The 17,873-nt window shown below is 44.9% G+C and overlaps 1 pseudogene; it reads left to right on the top strand.

Moving 5' to 3' along the window:
• The first annotated feature begins 4,030 nt into the window (after positions 1-4,030).
• On the top strand, positions 4,031-4,148 carry LOC126459456 (5S ribosomal RNA; annotated as a pseudogene).
• Positions 4,149-17,873: the final 13,725 nt, after the last annotated feature.

Genomic DNA, 17,873 nt, shown 5'->3' with positions numbered 1-17,873 from the left:
TCATCCGAATATGCAATCAAAGTCGGCACATATTCGAAACTACGAATACACTCCCCATCATTAAGCCGAAGCTAATATTATTCATCTACATCTACATCGATACTCTGCAAATCACATTTAAGAGCCTGGCAGAGGGTTCATCGAACCACCTTCACAATTCTCTATCATTCCAATCTCGTATAGCGCGCGGAAAGAATGAACACCTATATCTTTCCGTACGAGCTCTGATTTCCCTCATTTTAACGTGGTGATCATTCCACCCTATGTAGGTCGGTGGCCGGCCGCGGTGGTCTAGCGGTTCTAGGCGCTCAGTCTGGAACCGCGCGACTGCTACGGTCGCAGGTTCGAATCCTGCCTCGGGCATGGATGTGTGTGATGTCCTTAGGTTAGTTAGGTTTAAGTAGTTCTAAGTTCTAGGGGACTGATGACCACAGATGTTAAGTCCCATAGTGCTCAGAGCCATTTGAAACAAAATATTTTCGCATTCGGAGGATAAAGTTGGTGATTGGACTTTCGTGAGAAGATTTAGTCGCAACGAAAAACGCCTTTCTTTTAATGATTTGCAGCCCAAATCCCGTATCATTTGTGTGACACTCTCTCCAATATTTCGCGATAATACAAAACGTACTGCCTTTCTTTGAACTTTTTCGATGTACTCCGTCAGTCCTACCTGGTAAGGATCCCACACTGCGCAGCAGTATTCAAAAAGAGGACGGACAAGCGTAGTGTAGACAGTCTCCTTAGTACGTGTGTTACATTTTCTAAGTGTCCTGCCAATAAAACGCAGCCATTGGTTACCCTTCCCCACGACATTTTCTGTGTGTTCTTTCGAATTTAATTTGTTCGTAATTGTAATACCTAGGTATTTAGTTGAATTTACGACTTTTACATTGTTGTTGTTGTTGTGGTCTTCAGTCCTGAGACTGGTTTGATGCAGCTCTCCATGCTACTCTATCCTGTGCAAGCTTCTTCATCTCCCAGTAACTATTGCAACCTACATCCTTCTGAATCTGCTTAGTGTATTCGTCTCTTGGTCTCCCTCTACGATTTTTATCCTCGACGCTTCCCTCCAATACTAAATTGGTGACCCGTTTTAGATTAGATTTTAGAATAGACTGATTTTTACCCTGCACGCTTCCCTCCAATACTAAATTGGTGATCCCTTTTATATTAGATTTTAGATTAGAATGATTTATCGTGTAACCGAAGTTTAACGAGTTCCTTTTAGTACTCATGTGGATGACCTCACACTTTTCGTTATTTAGGATCAACTGCCACTTTTCGCACCATTCAGATATTTTTTCTAAATCGTTTCTTCTGATGACTTTATTAGTCGATAAACGACAGCGTCATCTGCAAACAACCGAAGAGGGCTGCTCAGATTGTCTCCCAAATCGTCCCCTTCCTTGTTGCTCTTTAAAATTGGTTAAAAGTGGAATTGAGCAATAGTAGTTAATGAATGAATGATGTGATGGCCTCGACGAAAAAGTGACGACTTTCTTTCCGCTCAATTTTGATATACCCTATACAATAAAAAGTTCTTGCTTAGGTAGCAAGAAGGATTTACAATTAAGAGAAATTAATTTCTTTGTTTCTCACTTTTCTTTTCAGATAAACCTAAAGGACGAGAGTTTTCTACACGCTTTGGGTCAAGTGGGTGTTCTGTACGAGACCAGTGTCAGCTGAGCAATTGATTCGAGAGATTCAAACTCCGTTTGTTGGGCGGTGGTGTGTTTGAAAGGGGTAGACCTTCCTCAAGGGAAACAGCAGTGTCTTCAGCGGTGAACGAGTGTGGCATCCCATCGTAACAGAGTGTTCGCGGTGTGACGAGTGACGTAATCACTGCGTGTGCACACGGGAAGTGGGATTTCGTGTTCGTCTTGACCTCGTCTGAGCTTCTGAGGCGTCCAGAGTACAGTGATTGTGGAGTGAGAGGGGCAGTGGGGTTGCGGCTGGGCATGCCGGCGCGACTCGGCTGCGGGCGCGCCTGACCGCCAGCTGCGGTGGCTGCTGGCGCCAGCGGCCGAGGTGTCGCCCAGCGAGCGTAGCATGGAGGACGAGGAGCGGCCGGCGCTGTCGGCGCCCTGGGAGCACCTGCTGTCCAGCACGGTGTCGCCGGCGGCCGCCGTCGCGGTGCGCATGTCGCTCGACGCCGCCGCCGCCGACCCCTGCGAGCCGCAGCCCGCGTCGCCTTCCGCCTCCGGGCAGCAGAACGGCGGCCTGCTCGGCTCCTTCCACAAGCACCTGCCCTTCGGCCGCCTCTCGCTCGCCGCCTCCGCCTCCAAGGACGGGCCCGCCGCGCCGCTCTTCAGGTAAGGCCCGCCGCCGCCGCCTCCGTGCTGCCCTTAGAGTGCGACTCCCGTAAACACACTGTCCAGTCACGGTAGTGTGACCACCTGTCGTAAGCCTGAATAACCGGCTTTTGCAGCGCGCAGACCGCAGGAAGAGAATCGGTGTCGCTCCGGCGACTCCAGAGCTACGGCCAACTGCGCTCGGTTTCACAGCTGAGGGTCCATAGGGCGAACAGCCCTAGCGGGGTGGTCTAATCTACATCTACATCTACATCCATACTCCGCAAGCCACCTGACGGTGTGTGGCGGAGGGTACCTTGAGTACCTCTATCGGTTCTCCATTCTACGAGGGCTATCCACGAAGTACATTACGTTTTGGAATTAAAAATAAATAAAGTATTTGGAATTTTTTTTATTATATACAGATGAAAGCCACACTTAAATACTACTTTTCTACATAGTTGCCATTTAAATTAAGGCACTTATCGTAGCGATGGACGAGCTTGGAAATTCCTTCGTCGTAAAATTCGGCCGCCTGCGCCTTCAACCACGTGGTTACCTCTTCTTGAAGCTGTGCGTCGTCATCAAAACGCTGCATAGCCAACCACTTCTTCATTGCTGGGAATAAGTGGAAGTCGCTCGGTGCCAGGTCGGGACTGTACGGCGGCTGAGGAAACAACTGCCACTTAAAAGATTCGAGAACTTCACGAGTGGCATTTGCCGTGTGGGCCCGGGCGTTGTCGTGAATCGGCAAGATCTTTGAGCCCAACTTTCCACTGCGCTTGTTTTGTATTGCTCTTCTGAGGTTGTGCAGAGTTTGGCAATACCTTTGAGAGTTTATTGTAGTGCCTCTTTCCAGGAAATCCACAAAAATCACAACTTTTCCGTCCCAAAAGACAGTCGCCACCACCTTTCTTGCCGACATTGTCTGCATGCATTTCTTGGGTTTTTGGGGGGAATTTGTGTGCCCCCACTGCATTGACTGCAATTTTGTCTCGCAGTTCACATGCTTAACCCATGTTTCGTCACCAGTAACGATTTACCAACGATCAACTTTATATGATCATTCCATTTTAAATCACTCCTAATGCGTACTCCCAGATAATTTATGGAATTAACTGCTTCCAGTTGCTGACCTGCTATATTGTAGCTAAATGATAAGGGATCTTTCTTTCTGTGTATTCGCAGCACATTACACTTGTCTACATTGAGATTCAGTTGCCATTCCCTGCACCATGCGTCAATTCGCTGCAGATCCTCCTGCATTTCAGTACAATTTTCCATTGTTACAACCTCTCGATATACCACAGCATCATCCGCAAAAGTCCTCAGTGAACTTCCGATGTCATCCACAAGGTCATTTATGTATATTGTGAACAGCTACGGTCCCACGATACTTCCCTGCGGCACACCTGAAATCACTCTTACTTCGGAAGACTTCTCTCCATTGAGAATGAAATGCTGCGTTCTGTTATCTAGGAACTCTTCAATCCAATCAGACAATTGGTCTGATAGTCCATATGCTCTTACTTTGTTCATTAAACGACTGTGGGGAACTGTATCGAACGCCTTGCGGAACTCAAGAAACACGGCATCTACCTGGGAACCCGTGTCTATCGCCCTCTGAGTCTCGTGGACGAATAGCGCGAGCTGGGTTTCACACGACCGTCTTTTTCGAAACCCATGCTGATTCCTACAGATTCTCAACTGCATTTAAATCCGGGGAGTTTGGTTCGCTGGCCAACGGCCTTGCCACAGTGGTAACACCGGTTCCCGTCAGATCATCGAAGTTAAGCGCTGTCGGGCTGGGCTAGCACTTGGATGGGTGACCATCCTGTCTGCCGAGTGCTGTTGGCAGTCGGGGTCCACTCGGCTCTTGTGAAGCAAACTGAGGAGCTACTTGATTGAGAAGTAGCGGCTCCGGTCTCGTAAACTGACATACGGCCGGGAGAGCGGTGTGCTGACCACATTACCCTCCGTATCCTCATCCAGTGACGCCTGTGGGCTGAGGATGACACGGCGGCCGGTCGGTACCGTTCGGCCTTCATGGCCTGTTCGGGAGGAGTTTCGTTTTGTTTCATTTGGTTGGTTGGTTAATTTGTGGGGGAGGGGACCAAACAGCGAGGTCATCGGTCCCACCAGATTAGCGAAGGACAGGGAATGAAGTCGGTCGTGCCCTTTCAAAGAAACCATCCTGGCATTTGCCTGAAGCGATTTAGGGAAATCACAGGAAACCTAAATCAGGATGGCCAGGTGCGGATTTGAACCGTCGTCCTCCCGAATGCGAGTCCAGTGTGCTAGCCACTGCGCCACCTCGCTCGGTGGGGAGTTTGGTGGCCAGGGCAATACGGTGAACTCATCCTGCTGCTCTTGCAACCACGAGCTGTGTGACACGTTGCATTGTCCTGTTGATAGATGCCATCGTGCCGACGGAGAACAGACTGCATGTAGGGGTGGCCGAGGTCTGCAATGATAGACGTGTACTTGAGTTGATCTGTTGTGCCTTCCAGAATGACGATACGACCCAACGACTGTTGCAGGGTGGTCGCTTTCAGACGTTCCACGCCGTGAACGCCAGTGGCCATCTGTCCGACGAAGCATGAAACGTGATTCATCTGTAAAGGACAATTGTCGCCACTCACTGTTTTGTGACGGCTCCCAAACCCAAGGTCCTCGGCGGTACTTTTGGGGCAGCCCCCATAAATTGTGTAAAGCGTGGATAGTGACCAGGATGTTGGCCGAAAAATAATTTATGACAAGAATTGCGCCAGCTAGAATGAATAGATAACTTATCTTTATTTCTGACGAAACGTGCACCAGCAATACAAGTCCGAGTAATATCCAAGAGTAATCCGTGAACTGAGCCTAGTCGAATACAATAGCAAATATCACACTGCAATGGCTCCGCTATAAACTCCACGAAAGGCTAGCAATAGACAATCGACAATGGACTGTCCGTCTCGGGGCCAGCGTTCCTCCTTATATGCAAAAGGCAGAGGGCACTGCGGACCCGAGCTCAGCCATAGCGCGACCTCTCCCGTCGGCGGTAACGAACGCCCTGAGACGCCGACGGCCGCGACAGGAACTGTGGCCAGCGATGTCGCGGTCAGGGCGCGCGTGCGCGAGTTGGTTGGTTGGGTCCGTGGATACAACACACTGGACACCAAGTTGCGGTATTTGTGTGCAAATTCCAGTCTTCGCCGCCTATGAACAGCAGTCAGCGCCTGCCCCATACACAGCAAGGTGCTCTGAACGGTTGTTGAGGAGACACTGCTGATGGCCCCTTCAGTCATCTAGGCGGTCAGTTGCTCAACAGTTGGGCGCCTATTCGCCTATGCACATCTCTGCAGCCGTCGTTCATCCCAGTCATGCGTGACCTGTGATGCACCACTGTCACCTCTACGACAGTGGCACATTTTTGACATGCACAGTATACTTTAACCATGGCAGCGTGTCAACGGTTAACAGACTTAGCCGTTTCGTAAATGCTTCCACTCTCAGACTGAAAGATAATAATCATACCCTTTTGGCCGTCAGACAAATCGCTCCTTTTACACAATACGACAACGACTGCACTGTTTACCTTCCCCCCCCCCCCCCTCTCCCTCCCTCCCCACGCACCCCCCTCGCCCGACACGCTAAATATACACTCTACTGCTAACGCTGCCACCTACAGTCTATGAGTCGTTATAGCAAGCTGACGTGGAAGATAAGGTATAGGTCACAGTAATGTGACTGGACCGTGTAGTATGGGAGTTATTCCGTCTTTCGCATTCAGCTTTGTTTATGGCATATTCAGTGCTCACTATAACAATCTTCTTGCCTCCAAATCAGTTAAACAGTATTGAGACACAGCAATAGGATAAGTGTGTGGAAGGGCTAGGCCGAGGTAGCTCTGAAGCATTTCTTTCAAACAGCATTTGAATTTTACTACACCAGGGACTTCCACGAAAAACTCAAGAACATTCATAAACAGCAACTCTCGTCTTCTCACAAGGATATCACAATTAAACACCACATATAATTGTAACCACTTAAATGGATACACCTCCTTAACTTTTTCTGCAAATTCAAGAACGAAAGTTACAACAATTTTAGAAGAAGGGCCCTGGTAAATGTATAACAGTAAATACCATTCGGAAAAGCGGCCTCTGTTCATTGAAATGTATTTATGCTACTGTTTACGTAGGCTACGAACACTGTGCACGTAACTGCACGGTGCAAGATGGTTTCAGCATCTCTCCATGCCCTACAGAAATATAGGAAGCTCTTCCCCCTTGACCCGAAAAAGAAACTTGCACAAACACTTATAATGCCAGTTATTCACTACAGTGATGCTATCCAGCAAGGCCTTTCTCAGAAAAGCTCACGGAACCTTGTTGTGAGTGTCTCGACTCTCTGATCATATTTCTCCATCATATGCACAGTTATCCTGGGTGCGTGCAGACAAGCACAGAGATTTCCATGATTTCCGTCTTCTCTACTGTCTTACACTACTTTCACTGTCCCTCTTGTCTTTCCTCGACTTTGACGCTCTTATCTGAATAACATGGCAGAAACGCCCGATCTTATTAGAGCAAAACTCTTTCTCTCCCATTCCGTCGTTCAGCCACTTTCTCGAATTGGTTCTCAGTAGCTTGTACCCGATTCTGGAACAGCCTCCCGTATTATATTAGAGGACTGAATAATATCTCCAGCCTCAGAGGAGAGTTAATGTCATATCTACTAAAGCAACAAAAACAACAACCATTGTCCCAGTACGCACTCGTTACCCCCGTATATCTTTCTTTCAAACCAGATCTTCCTTATTTCCCAATATTCTTAGCTGGCGCAATTTCCTTAAATTTGCTTTCCCCATAACCCTCTGTATCAAAAAATATCTCTTTTGTACACCTGTAAGTTCTTTTTATGTTTGTCGCTATCATTATTCATTATTCCTGTTATTGTCATTAAATTATTATTATTGTTAGTGGCAGCAGAAGTAGTAGAAGTACTGCCAGAATTAACTTTATTAGTTCACAGTCAGTATTATTTGCTCTCATTGTCACTACAGAAACTCATATCATTTTAATACTATTTGTCATACTAACATCGTTATTTCTTAGGTAACTGTGATCTAAAAGGGGTACGTATCTGTGAAACCCTGGTCCGATGTACAGAGGGCCTGATGGCCTTTTCAGATCAGGGTAAATAAACAAGTAAATAAACAAAGAAATATATTCCTCTTCGTACAAAGGGAGAAACAGAGTATCCTACCCAAGTTGCAAACAGAACAACAGTTGTGCAGTGAAGTCCAAGAGGAAGGCCGTATTATGTTGTGGAAATTTCCACTCGCTCACCAAAAGGCTGCCGCAATCAACATTGCAATCCGTGACCAGATGACTGGTTTGCTTAAGAAATGGTGCTGCGTGACTGTTGGATAATTATAAAGGGTGAGTCACTAACTATTGCCACCAAGAATAACTCCGAAAGAATAACTCTGAAAAGTTTGTGGGGCAAAAGTCGGATGGGACAACGGGGGCCATAATATGACGATGGTTTTTTGTTGCTAGGTGGGGTCATGCCAAAGATATGAATGTCAACTTTGTTTTTTTTTTAATGGGATGCTATAGTTTGGTACTCATTTTCTGATAGTGGCTATCGAGACGAATCCAGTGATGCGTAACAGTAAGGTCTTCGAAGGTCAACGAAGGTCAAAAAGGTGGCACGAACGTCCATTTACAGAAGGTGTTCGAAGTCATGGCCATTGGTATCAATGCAATGTTACCATCTTCTTATCATGGTTTGAGTGGTATTCCTTATCACACAGGCACTTACCGAAGCGCATACTCTGACACTTCTCTCTCGCCTATCTTCAGGTGTAGTTGGAACGTCTTTATAAACAATGTCGTTGACGAATCCCCACAAGAAAAAATCCAGAGGCGTCAAGTCTGGCGAACGAGCCGGCCACGACACATCTCCTCCGCATCCAATCCAACGATTTGGGAATGTCTCTGCAACTCATTTCTAGCCATCAGAGAAAAATGTGCCCGGCCCGGGTGGCCGAGCGGTTCTATGCGCTACAGTCTTGAACCGCGCGACCGCTACGGTCGCAGGTTCGAATCCTGCCTCGGGCATGGATGTGTGTGATGTCCTTAGGTTAGTTAGGTGTAAGTAGGTCTACGTTCTAGGGGACTGATGACCTCAGAAGTTAAGTCCCATATTTCTCAGAGCCATTTTTGTTTTTGAAAAATGTGCCGGACGCCCATCGAGTTGATACCACATTCTGTTCCTCGTTCCTAAAGGTATTTCTTCCAGTAACAGACCTAATGTTTCTTGCAGGAGTGTGGTGTACTTCCTACCATTAAGATTTCATTAAATGAAATAGGGGACTATAGTTCTGTACTCCAGAATCCCACACCATACATTCACCGACGACGGTTTTTGGCGTGCAACTTGTCCCAGCCAACGTGGATTTTCAGTTGCCCAATGATGCATGTTATGCAAATCAACATTTCCATGGTTCGTGAATGTAGCCTCCTCAGTAAATAAAATCAAATTAATAAATGTATCATCTCTCTGAATGTGAAGTTGAGCCCAACGGCAGAATTCAATGCGACGCTTACAATCCGTACCACTTAATTCTTGGTGAAGACTGATATGGTAAGGATGATATTTATGGCGATGCAGAGCACGCAAAACACTACTCTGGCTCATACCATGTTCCCTTGTGATTTGACGCGAACTAACACAAGCATCTTGAACCACAGAGGCAAGGGTACCAATTTCCGTTTCCTCGTTACCAACTTTCCTTTGTCGGATATGTTTCCTATACGTTAAAGATCCAGTTGTTCTCAATTTATCACACACATATTTAAATGTACGACGTGTAGGGTGAGTACGTTGAGGATATCTTTCAGCGTATAAGTCTCTAGCTCTCACTGAATGTCTTTGGCATTCTCCGTAAATGAAAAGCATACCGACTTGTTTTTCGAAGGAATACATCATTCACATTCGCTTGATTCGACGATTCTAGGCTTACCGTTCCTATTAGTGTTGTATTGCGAAACCGTGAAATGGTGTTTACATGTCAATGGCACGTTAGATCGATACGCCGTATTCGGCGAATATTTACTATTTGCACAATATACGAGAGAGAATTGTCAGAGCAGAGCATGATAAGAAGATTGCAGCACAGCATTGATACCAACTGCCCATCACTTCTAACACCTTCTTTAAACCTTTTTGATCTTCTAAGACCTTACTGTCACATATCATTGGATTCATCTCAGTAGCCGCTATCAGAAAATAAGTACCAAACTACAGCATCTCATTAAAAAAAAAAAACACTGTTCATCTTCATATCTCTGACGCGACCCCTGGGCAACAGAAAGCCAATGTCATATTATGGCCCCCTTTGTTCCACGCAACTTTGGTCCCACAAACTTTTCATCTCCTATCATACTTTCGGAGTTGTTCTTTGTGGCAATAGTTAGTGACTCACCCTGTATGCTGCCGAGACTCTTAAATAACAAGTTCAGCAATTTCACACGATTGCTTCCCGCTCAATCTATCAACCAACGCAATCCACTCTTCTCGCTGGTGGTGGATGCTCACTGCAACTGCTGCCGACTGCACTTCCCTGTCGGGATGTCCGTATAGTCGAGTTGTCTCATCGAAACAAAAAGCACCGGAAGAGGACGGCAGCAGCACAATGGTTGTGCACCAAGCAGGAATTTAAAATTTGCCGAAAGATCCGACACAAGATCGTAAACAGCTCTCACGCACTGGATAAATCTACTTTTTTAAATAAATTTGTTTTCGTCGGTTTCCTGTGTGTCCACCAGTTCGGTACAAATTTTGCAATTGATTTTAAACCTACTTCCCACTATTTCCCAATGAGCTAGAGATCTGAAATCTTCTACATAGCTCAGAAGTGGATGACAATGCATATTATCTCGCTTTCGTGTCAGCCTGTTCAGTAAGGAAAAGGGAGGTGGGGGGGGGGGGGGGGGAGAAGGGTGACAATGGTTGGTAATGCCTGACATCTTGGCTGCCTTGCAGTACCCAAGTGTTATGCAGGTAGCATTGGAATGTGTTACAGGCGAAATGCGAGCAGAGGGGCATGCCTAAGCAGACAACACGGAGGTGAAGGGGAGGTGGAAACATCTGCAATATGTGTGACATACTCATGGGTGAAGCTATAGGCAAAAATCTAGCACACACACACACACACATCACACACACACACATACACACACACACACACACACACACACACACACACACACACACACACACACACACACACACACACACTTGAGAAATTTCAGACACACGAGACTAAAAAGTAGAAAATAATTATTTGCATTAAAATAAATTTTAAATGTAATACATTTGTAAACTGGACTAAAAAGTATAAAATAAGTTATTCTAGCCCAAACAGATTCTTAACCCTATAAAGATGTCCTGAAAATTTGTGCTTGTTAATTTTTAACAACCATGGCAGTAATTACGTATATCATTACAAATTACGAGGAGCACATGCAGTATAAAACAGTTATATACCACTCTCCCGGCTGCTGTCAGTTTTCGTGACTTCTCAGTCCAGTAGCTTCTCGCTGTTAGATATGTGGTAAAGGGTCATGGCTTTATGCAGTGTACTCAACACAGTTGGTTACAAATCTGTATGGTTACATTTCTAACTAGTATTGAAACATAGGCTAAAAGTGTTGCACTCTCTGCTGAAGGTCACTTGTAATAGTGGCAGAAACGTTGGGACATTTTACATGACGAGGTGAGCAACCTAGAAGAACTTTAGGAAAAAAACACAGTAGTCTTTCATTGAAGAACTGTTCACAGCATACAGACATAATGGCGCATGAGGCGCCACAACGGTGTGTTCGGGAGAACGAGGGTCCAAATCCCCATCTGGAGAATTAGATTTAATTTTCTGTGATTTACCTAAGTGACTCCATGCAAATTCCGGAATAGTTCCATTGAGAAGAGCACGGCTGATTTCCTTCCCCATCCTTCCTTACTAGAGCTTGTGCTCCATCGTAGATAATTCACTGTCGATGGAAAATCTAATCCTCTTTTCTTTTTACGACGCAAGATTAGCAAATCACTTCCTCACCCGCTGAAATGCCTTTTTCAGTTCTATTTTTATACTTAATCTGAGTTCAAGAGTAATTCTGATTCTATGTCAGTCCGTGTCTAAAGTGAAGCAGTCTGAGACAGCAGCAGTTTGCACCAATTAGTCGTGTGTAATTTCTAAACAATCTGTGTATTTTGTATTCCCAGTATTCTACGCGGTTATAAACACTAATTTCTTCACGATCTTTAACTGCGTTGGGAGCTTAGCGAGTTAATTCGAAAACAACCGACGCCGACGCACACTCTGTCCCAGGATAGAATATGAGCCTACTGTCGTTTTCAGGGTGTTTACACAAGCTACCGGCGGAGCTTTAACGGCTGAGCGGCGTCGGAGTATAATCTTAGAAAATAGCATAAGTTTGTCTTAGATTAAAGACTGCGTGTAGCGATCCTCAAATTAAAAGGTGCAACTTAGTCATAAAACTGTAGACTTACAAAGCAGCGAAATCGCGTAGTTTGAGCGCTGTTATTTGTTTCCCCGGAATGTGAAAATCTGCTCGGCTCCCCCAACCACCCTCTTCAATGCTATGGTCCCCAGTTCCTCATCTTAAAGAAAGAGCTGTGTTAGTTAACTGCGAACCAGAAATGAAAGTAATATAGAATTCACATGCTACAACAGATGTTGAAGCTTTAACTCTTTCAACGTTAATAAAAGAACAGGTAACTGGATGGACCTGTTTCTCTTCGAAGCAGTTTTTCTGTTTTTCGTTCAGTCTACATTCGCCAGTATAGCTGGTCATTGGTTCGAATTTTCATGGATTTTTGGAGGACATACTTTACCTAATATTGAGGTACAGATTTCTCATTTTCTCAGAAAAACATGTAATGTTTTCGTGTAGGGTAAAAAATTTAGTGAGTGCTTGTTTTTGTCATTTATGATGACGATTATTTGCAACACCTCCCATTTCTACAGATCGCCACTGTAATACCGAGTGTCTGATTCGTGTGCGTAACAGATTGTGCAACAAAGCGCAGTGGAAAGCAGCCACAAATACGGCAGTATATTAAGTATAACACAGAATAATAGTGGTGCCACCGTGATCGTCACACTTGCCTTTATTCAGATTATCAACCGATGACAAGCCATACGACACAAATACTCGAGGTGGGAGTTCATTCAATAATCCATTTATCTTCGTGTGTTGTTTTGGAATTACACTGGTGTGTGATTGTAGCAAACATGGTTATTATTTACCTGTAGAAAACCATTGTTCAATTTGAGATTTCAATACTTTGTAACTTCTCTTGATTTTATAGTATCTCAGTTCCATTTTTACTCCTCCAGCGTGACAATTTCATTTTACGATATAATTTAAAGATGTTATGCTCTGCGATTTGTATCAAGGCAGCGATATCTCTGTTTGTTCAATTGTCTTCCTCTACACGGAGACGGAGACAATACCAGAGAGGGTAGTTCTCGTTCATCAGCTATATGTGAAACTCCTACATATTGCCATAACCTGATGTTACTGTCGGTATCATTGTTTGAGGGTCATTAATGTATGATTGCACATCTCACCCTATGAAAACTCAAGAACTCGAATAATAAAAGCGAAAAAGTTAATTAAACTCTTCTTTTGTTAATTATTTGACTGACTAATCACCTAGAATTCTTTGAAGTAAAGAATTGTACTCTAGTGTTTCTACGTATTTAAAAGGCTACACGGTAATCGACCAGCAATATAAATCAGCTCTCCACGTGAATTAAAACAATATTTGTTTTGGTCATTATTTCTTGTTGATGAACATTACAATCTACTGCAGTACTTGTCTAATTTCCACGTGCACGATGCACTCACATTAATACGACCATCTGTCAGAAGCCTGAATGACCACCTTTTCTAGTGCGGACGTACAGGAAAAGAGTCAGTGAGATTCTAAAATGTACCGACAGGGACGTGAAGCCATGCCGATTCCAGTCCCAAAGCCAGTCTCTAGGTTTCTCGGTTGAGGATTCTAACAACCCTACCATAACAAAGGTCAAAACTTAATTATGATTTTAGTGTTGCTCACGCTGCTAAATATTACATTTTCGGGCAACCACAAAGTTGTAATATGTGACACGTGTCATTAGAGCTCGTAGTGAAATTGCGTACTTGTGGAATATCGTCTCAGTTATGTGACTGGATTTGCGACTTCCTGTCAGAGAGGTCACAGTTCGTTGTAATTGTCGGAAAGTCACCGAGTAAAACAGAAGTGATTTCTGGTATTTCCCAAGGTAGTGTTATAGATCCTTTACTGTTCCTCATCTATATAAACAATTTTGGAGACAATCTGAGCAGCCGTCTTCGGTTTGCAGATGACGCTGTCGTTTATCGAGTAATAAAGTCATCAGAAGATCAAAACAAATTGCAAAACGATCTAGTAAAAATATCTGAATGGTGCGAAAAGTGGCAGTTGACGCTAAATAACGAAAAGTGTGAGGTCATCCACATGAGTGCTAAAAGGAACTCGTTAAACTTCGGTTACACGATAAATCAGTCTAATCTAAAAGCCGTAAATTCAACTAAATACCTACGTATTACAATTACGAACAACTTAAATTGGAAGGAACACATAGAAAATGTTTTAGGGAAGGCTAATCAAAGACTGCGTTTTATTGGCAGGACACTTAGAAAATGCAACAGACCTACTAAGGAGACTGCCTACACTACCCTTGTCCGTCCTCTTTTAGAATACTACTGCGCGGTGTGGGATCCTTACCAAATAGGACTGACGGAGTACATTGAAAAAGTTCAAAGGAGGGCAGCAGGTTTTGTACTATCGCGAAATATGGGAGAGAGTGTCACAGAAATGATACAGGATTTGGGCTGGAAATCATTAAAAGAAAGGCATTTTTCCTTCTCCTCCGAATGCGAAAATATTTTGTTGACACCGACCTATATAGGGCGGAACGATCACCACGATAAAATAAGAAAAATCAGTCCTCGTACGGAAAGATGTAGGTGTTCATTGTTTCCGCGCGCTATACGAGCGTGAAATAATAGAGAATTGTGAAGGTGGTTCGAAAAAACCCTCTTCCAGGCACTTAAAAGTGATTTGCAGAGTATCCATGTAGATGTAGATGTAGAGAGCAGTTGAACGTCTATTCCGCCGTCCACAACTGCGCAGCCATCGGTCAACCCTGTCCTCTATGTCCCCTGATGCACCACAGTTACCTCAGCGCTGATTTTGGATAGCGCCATTTTGCCTTGCACCACGGCAGCATGCAGACAGCCGTTTCGGAAATGCTTCCACCCTTGGCCGGAAAGCCAACGACATTGTCCTTTTGGACGTCAGATAAATTGCTCCGTTTCCGCTGTACGACAAGGACTGCAGTGTTTCGCGGCCGCTCTGACACGTTTTATATGCCCGCCACTGGCGGCGCTGCCATCTGCAGACCGAGAGTGGTTACTGTGCGGTGACGCAGAACATGCATCTACATCTACATGGATACGCCGCAAATCACATTTAAGTGCCTGGCAGAGGGTTCATTGAACCACCTTCACAATTCTCTATTATTCCAATCTCGTATAGCGTGCGGAAAGAATGAACACGTATATCTTTCCGTACGAGTTCTGGTTTCCCTTATTTTATCGTAGTGAAATTGCGTACTTGTGCTGCTTTTTTTTGAACTTTTTCGATGTACTCCGTCAGTCTTATCTGGTAAGGATCCCACACCGCGCAGCAGTATTCTAAAAGAGGACGGACAAGCGTAGTGTAGGCTGTGGTGTCACCGCCAGACACCACACTTGCTAGGTGGTAGCTTTTAAATCGGGCGCGGTCCGGTAGTATAAGTCGGACCCGCGTGTCGCCACTGTCAGTGATCGCAGACCGAGCGCCACCACACGGCAGGTCTAGAGAGACGTACTAGCACTAGCCCCAGTTGTACAGCCGACTTTGCAATGAAAGGTTCACTGACAAATACGCTCTCATTTGCCGAGACGATAGTTAGCATAGCCTTCAGCTACATTTGCTACGACCTAGCATGGCGCCATAGCTTTGATAATTTGTTGTATGAAGCATGTATCATCAAGAGCGATGTTCTACAATTATGGATTAAAGTTAAGTATTCCAGAAGCTACGTACTTTTCTTTATAGAATTCATTACGTATCCTGTTTCAGACCTCACGCCAGCCTGCGTGAGTTTAAGCGCGTGCCTTTCGGCTTCCTCTCATTGTGTCTAGGCTGTCTTGTCTAGACACAACACAGGCAGTCTACTTGGTAGGTGTGTTACATTTTCCAAGTGTCTTGCCAATAAAACGCAGTCTTTTGTTAGCCTTCCCCACAACATTTTTTGTGTGTTCCTTCCAATTTATACAGTCTGGAACCGCGCGACCGCTACGGTCGCAGGTTCGAATCCTGCCTCGGACATGGATGTGTGCGATGTCCTTAGGTTAGTTAGGTTTAAGTAGTTCTAAGTTCTAGGGGACTGATGACCTCAGAAGTTAAGTCCCATAGTGCTCAGAGCCATTTGAACCATTTTGAACCTTCCAATTTAAGTTGTTCGTAATTGTAATACCTAGGTCTTTAGTTGAATTTACGGCTTTTAGATTAGATTGATTTATCGTGTAACCGAAGTTTAACGAGTTCCTTTTAGCACTCATGTGGATGACCTCACACTTTTCGTTATTTAGGGTCAACTGCCACTTTTTGCAGCATTCAGATATCTTTTATAAATCGTTTTGCAGTTTGTTTTGATCTTCTACTTTATTAGTCGATAAACGACAGCGTTATCTGCAAAGAACCGAAGACGGCTGCTCCAATTCTCTCCCAAATCGTTTATATAGATAGGTGGTGGTCACATTAATGTTATTGGGTCACATATTGTCCTAATTTTTCTGCTCTTCAGTTAACCTCGAAAACTGATTGGCACACTGAATCAGGTCAGGTGAGCTGGTAATAGCTACTGTGTGAGCGGTGCGTTGCTGGACTACATGAGGACTTTATGTTGAAAGAGTTCGTCCTAGGACAACGTCAGCTCGAGAAGCCACAATGAGAGCAGGTCTGGCGCTCCCTTTATACTCCATTTCTGGTTTTTATACTACCGAGATAAGGCGCGCAGTCTCCCGAGTAATGGCGCGCGGAGTGGATAAGGAGCACAGCACGAGCCATCGAGCAGTAACGGCCGCGCGGAGGTCACAGATGTCGCTACAGCCGGCGGCACTCCCTCTGAGATACACATCTGAATTTAATTAATTGCCCTCCTGTACTGCTGCGACATAGTTATTTCCTGCCTAGCGAAACATACCACAGCTTCGTTGTTTTCTTTTCAGTACTACTCAGCACGTAGCACACGTATTGCTACTTACATTCTAATCGTCGTCACTTCCATGTTTGTGTTGTTTATTAGCAACATCGCTTATAAATCTCCAAGTTTCATCAGGTTTTGTTTGCGTTCTGCGGTACGCACCAAGTAGGGGTAACTGCCCATTGAAGGCAATCGGCTCGTCATGGCGCTATTTTCTTACGTGCCGTTGGTGTGCTGGTATTCGCGGCTCTGCTGGAAGGGCATATGGTCAACACATCTCTCTCCTAGCTGTAAATTTCGATTTTTCGAACCTGAGCCCCACATTTCCTCAGTCGTCATGAGGCTGAGTGTACGTAGTTTGTCATCCCGCTGCCTCGTATTCTGAGGGCTGCGGTACCCGACAACAGCCAATAACAAAAAATTGATACCACCTTGACTATTGCTTTTTTCTATCTTTTCTTCAAACTTAACAGCTTGTTAAATCTCTCTCCTAGCTGTAAATTTCGATTTTTCGAACCTGAGCCCCACATTTCCTCAGTCGTCATGAGGCTGAGTGTACGTAGTTTGTCATCCCGCTGCCTCGTATTCTGAGGGCTGCGGTACCCGACAACAGCCAATAACAAAAAATTGATACCACCTTGACTATTGCTTTTTTCTATCTTTTCTTCAAACTTAACAGCTTGTTAACCTCGAGTTTATTAGACGCAGGATATAGACAACTAAGAGAATAAGAGTATTAGGAGAGAAGGTGTGGGGCGGCTAGTTGAAATTATTTGTTGCGTTTTATATAATGTTTTGTGATGTAGAAAAGATGCATTCCTCGCCGTTTTAACCATATGAGGGGCAGCGGGTGGAATTAATTGTTATATAAGTGTTCCTATTACACTCCTGGAAATTGAAATAAGAACACCGTGAATTCATTGTCCCAGGAAGGGGAAACTTTATTGACACATTCCTGGGGTCAGATACATCACATGATCACACTGACAGAACCACAGGCACATAGACACAGGCAACAGAGCATGCACAATGTCGGCACTAGTACAGTGTATATCCACCTTTCGCAGCAATGCAGGCTGCTATTCTCCCATGGAGACGATCGTAGAGATGCTGGATGTAGTCCTGTGGAACGGCTTGCCATGCCATTTCCACCTGGCGCCTCAGTTGGACCAGCGTTCGTGCTGGACGTGCAGACCGCGTGAGACGACGCTTCATCC

The sequence above is a fragment of the Schistocerca serialis genome, chromosome 2 (assembly GCF_023864345.2).
Source record: "Schistocerca serialis cubense isolate TAMUIC-IGC-003099 chromosome 2, iqSchSeri2.2, whole genome shotgun sequence".
Lineage (NCBI taxonomy): Eukaryota > Metazoa > Arthropoda > Insecta > Orthoptera > Acrididae > Schistocerca > Schistocerca serialis.
Note: the sequence above shows the minus strand (reverse complement) of the source record. Positions and strands in the feature narration are given on the sequence as shown.